We start from the raw sequence: 4562 nt of genomic DNA on the forward strand, positions 1-4562 counted from the left end.
AAAAAGTTCAAAATTTAAAAAAAAGGCTGTTTCTGAACAAGATGTCAAAATGTCCGAGGCACGAGTTGGACAACAAAAGTCACAAGGGTAACAAGAGAATACTCTGGTGTAACACCGAATATTTAAACAACATTAAAATTCTCTGAACGAGTTGGTTCATATCTATGATGAAGCCAGCCTTGAGCTAGCACGGGCTCTTGATCCAGGGCAGCCGGTAAATTGGCCATGAAATGTAAACTACTAAATCGGAGGGCGTTTGATCAGCGCGTTTGTATTATAAAACCAAAGATTGCTGAAATGAATTAAAATTTTTTTATATCTGACTTCGCTTCACCATATAAAAAAATAGAGGCCCACTTGACCTTCCAATTGTTTGCCTTGACACTAATTTTCTTCAGACACAATGCATTACTTGGCAATCTTTCCTGTGAGAGTAAGATGTGAAGGGTTGATTAGGTTCTTTTTTTAAAATATTTAATATCATCCTGTTTACCTCTATTAGCGTCGCCTACTATGACATAAATTCCACACATAGTATATATATAATTATGTGAATTACCTTCGATTACGAAAAACTTTTTTGAGCAAGCAGCAAAACCCATTAACCAAACCATCCCAACACACTATTAAATTCCTTAACATATTTCAAAAGTAAAATAAAAACAATACTAAATGGTAAATTCCACACCTTGTATATATATAATTATGTGAATTTTTTTTATTGCAAATACATCTTTATAGCAGGCAGCTAAAAAACATTAACCAGACCATCCCAAAATATAATTAAATTCCCCAACATTTTTCCATATCAAAATATATATATAAAAAACTAAAATACAATCTACCCCACTTCTTTTTGACAGCTATGCCACCTACAAAAAAAAAAAAAAAAAAAAAAAGCTGCGCCCTTGAAAGACGCCATGACACCGTAAGAATTGCAATGACCCCAACGGACGCGACGACATAAGCAGAGCTGCGCAGGCGCCGTAAGCAGCTGGAGATTTTTGGCAAGGATATGCTCGACTGAAAGTCGCCAAACAAAACTATTTTCACTTATTTTCACTCGAAGAAGTAGGTTACCCTAGGGTCATGCACTCGGGTGAGCGACAATGAATGTAACCCCGGGGCTGCTTTGAAATCCCGTTTAAAGGTGGCGCTGGTTTCAACGCCACCTTGAGATTATTCGATGACGGAGAGAGAGAGAGAGAGAGAGAGAGAGAGAGAGAGAGAGAGAGAGAGAGAGAGAGAGAGAGAGCATTTGATAATATAAATTTAAAAATATGTTGATGAATGTCTCATATGACGATGAAAAATTATAAGGAAAGTGATTCGTCTACACATTTTCAATACAATTCTCTCTCTCTCTCTCTCTATCTCTCTCATATATTACACACACACACACACACACACACAAACACACACACACACACACATATATATATATATATATATATATATATATATATATATATATATATATATATATATATATATATATATATATATATATAAAATAAAATTGCTTGACCATTCGATATATATGTAGGTAATTGCAACAGTTTTTCTCTCTCGTTTAGATGAAGTACAATTGTAATGATCTCTCTCTCTCTCTCTCTCTCTCTCTCTCTCTGAGTCGACAGGTGGCGCCTTGGCCGGGCGCACACCAGAACCCTACAAACTCGAGCTCAGCGTTTCACAACTGCTCTCAAGGGTAATAACTGGTTTTTAGTTTTAAAAGAAGTTTTCACGCATCTTTAAATTGCCTTTGGCTTTGGGTAAGTTCGGAATCTCAATAACAAAATGATGTATTAGTTTCGCTTTCCTTATATACTGTTGAATTGGAAGTTTTTACTTTTTCAGGTCACAGAATCCTCTAGAATAGACCAGAATTTAGGCCAACGGCCAAGTGCTGGGACCTATGAGGTCATTCTGCGCTGAAAAGGAAATTGACAGTAAACAGGTTTGAAAGGTGTAACAGAAGGAAAACCTCGAAGTTGCACTATGAAACAATTGTTAAAGGGGATGGAAAGTCAGACTGAAGAAAGAGAATAAGAACGGAGGTACTGTGAAAAGAATGACAGAGGTTGCAGCTAGGGGCTGTAAAACAGAAAATTCTCTGGAGGTGAATCTGCTTTTTGTTCTCTTAACCTGATAAAGCTGGCCTCTCTTTTCAGTTACCGAAAGTTCATTGGACATTTCACTTTATTCTCGTAAAAGGGAAACCATTACCAATTTTATTTTGATTTATTATTATTATTATTATTACTAAAATAGTTTTACCAAACCACTGAGCTGATTATCAGCTCTCACAAGGCTGGTCGGAAGGATTCGCTTTTATTTATTATTTATATTTCTTATTTGTATTTCGTCACGCACTGGAACCACCTTCAATATCTTTCGAGGCAAGATATCCTAGAGGCACTGCGGTATCCATCCCATCTGGATATGTGACCATTACAACCTCACCCCCTAGTGGTTTATACTTGCCACGACGCAACTGCAGTTGAATTACCACTTGTCGGTCTTCGTTGGAGCCCCAAAATTCGTTCGTGAGGTGAGCAACCACAGTGACAACCATCAGAGCAGACATCCTTCCACTTTGTCAGCAAAGTTCGAGAGTAGAGCAGATGACATTGTCCTACACATGATATCGTTATACTTCTATACCTGAACGTTGCCTTGGTTCAGCATAAAGAGACCATACAAATATCTGAAACTGCTCCAGACGTTTTGACATACAGGATCTACGATCTGAATGAGCATAAGCTGGCAGACCGTGGGCATAGAATAATGAGCAGAGACTCAATTACAGAATCTGTTGCAAGATTATGAAATGGGTAAAGTAAACTGGAACATTGACTCGTCTGCAGTTTAAGCAAACAAGTACAGATCTGAGAAGGAAGACGGGTCCTTGAAATCAAAACTCGACTCTTCATAAGGTCGAGTAACCATTATTCTCTGAAGAACTTAGGCAAGTTTTAAGCAAGATGGGCAAGTGGCAATCAATGCTTTAAGTAACACTGCCAGACTATGGCAAGGCCCGCTGCAAAAAAAAAAAAGTGTATAATTCTCTTGATGCCCGAATGACAAAAAATTTTAGGAAGAGATTGCAAATCACCTGCAACTATTACTGAACAACACACACACACAGATACGTGTATACTGTGTGTGTGTGTATATATATATCTATAAAAAAATATATATATATATATATATATTTTTTTTTTTATTTATATATATAAAATTATATATATATACAAATATATACATACATATATATATATTATATATATATATATTAACTTTATCACTTACACAACTCTTCTGTGCATTAATACAATTATTAACAGAACCTCACTGAAACTGCATGGTATCTTTTCCTGATTAAATATACCCGCTAGATACCATCCAGTTTTAATGGGGTCATGTAAGTAATATATACTGTGTGTATATATATATATATATAATATACATATATATTAATATACATGTATTAGACAATAACGTCGTAATACCTGACCCACTATACAGCTACATCCAACGACGCTAGAAAACCAGGCCAAGCGTGTAGAGTTTCACAGGCCGAAGAAATCTAGAAAGAAATGTGTGACCCCATTTCCAGAGTGATAAAAAGAAACACACAAAAACCTCCCTTTAATTAATTGACGTCCTTCGTGAACGACAAGTCTTATGTTGTTCCTAACGATTACCTAAAATTCTATTTTACTGACTCCTGCCTTGACCTGGGGGACTGGCGTACTGCGTAACCTCAGCTCCTGAAGTGTTTGGGAATTAAAATGATCTGATTAGTGGTTTGGATGTATAAATATCTGAATGTCTTGGTTTTCATCATAATTTCCCATATCTTCCTTATACTTCTATTAATTTTATTCCCTCGAACGAACAGTAAATGATTAGAGGTACACTTCCCAAACATTGTTTATGTCACACACATCACTATATATATATATATATATATATATATATATATATATATATATATATATATATATATATATATATATATATATATATATATATATATATATATATATATATATATATATATATACATATAGAATGGCTTTGCTCTTATATAGTTTCTGTTACAATGATTTCTCTTGAGTTTACAGTTAAAACAAACAAACACTTAAAAGGATTAAGTAGCTCTAAACTTAAACACTGTATATCCAACTGATAATACATAAGGACAATGTTAATAAACCACATATTAATCAAATTTTAAAAAATTAATAAACTAACTTTGACCAAAATCAAAGTAAAACCCAACGTTGTAATTATGTAAGCATCACGTACTAACTTGGCTAATGTGAGCATCAAGTGCTCACATAGCTAATGTGAGCACATGATGCTTAGGGAACGCGCGATACGAAAGGCCGCTCATGGTGAATGTAGGGGTAGGTTGGAGGGGGGAGGAGGAGGGGAGGGGAAGGTTAGAGGCGGAGGGGGAGGGGAGGGGAGAGGGGAGGTTCGAGTAGGAAATATATTGACAGAGGTGTCAAGTTGGCGCCACTTCTCTCTCTGGCGACAAACGTGTATTC

This window comes from Macrobrachium rosenbergii, chromosome 27 (assembly GCF_040412425.1).
Source record: "Macrobrachium rosenbergii isolate ZJJX-2024 chromosome 27, ASM4041242v1, whole genome shotgun sequence".
In the NCBI taxonomy this organism is placed as follows: domain Eukaryota; kingdom Metazoa; phylum Arthropoda; class Malacostraca; order Decapoda; family Palaemonidae; genus Macrobrachium; species Macrobrachium rosenbergii.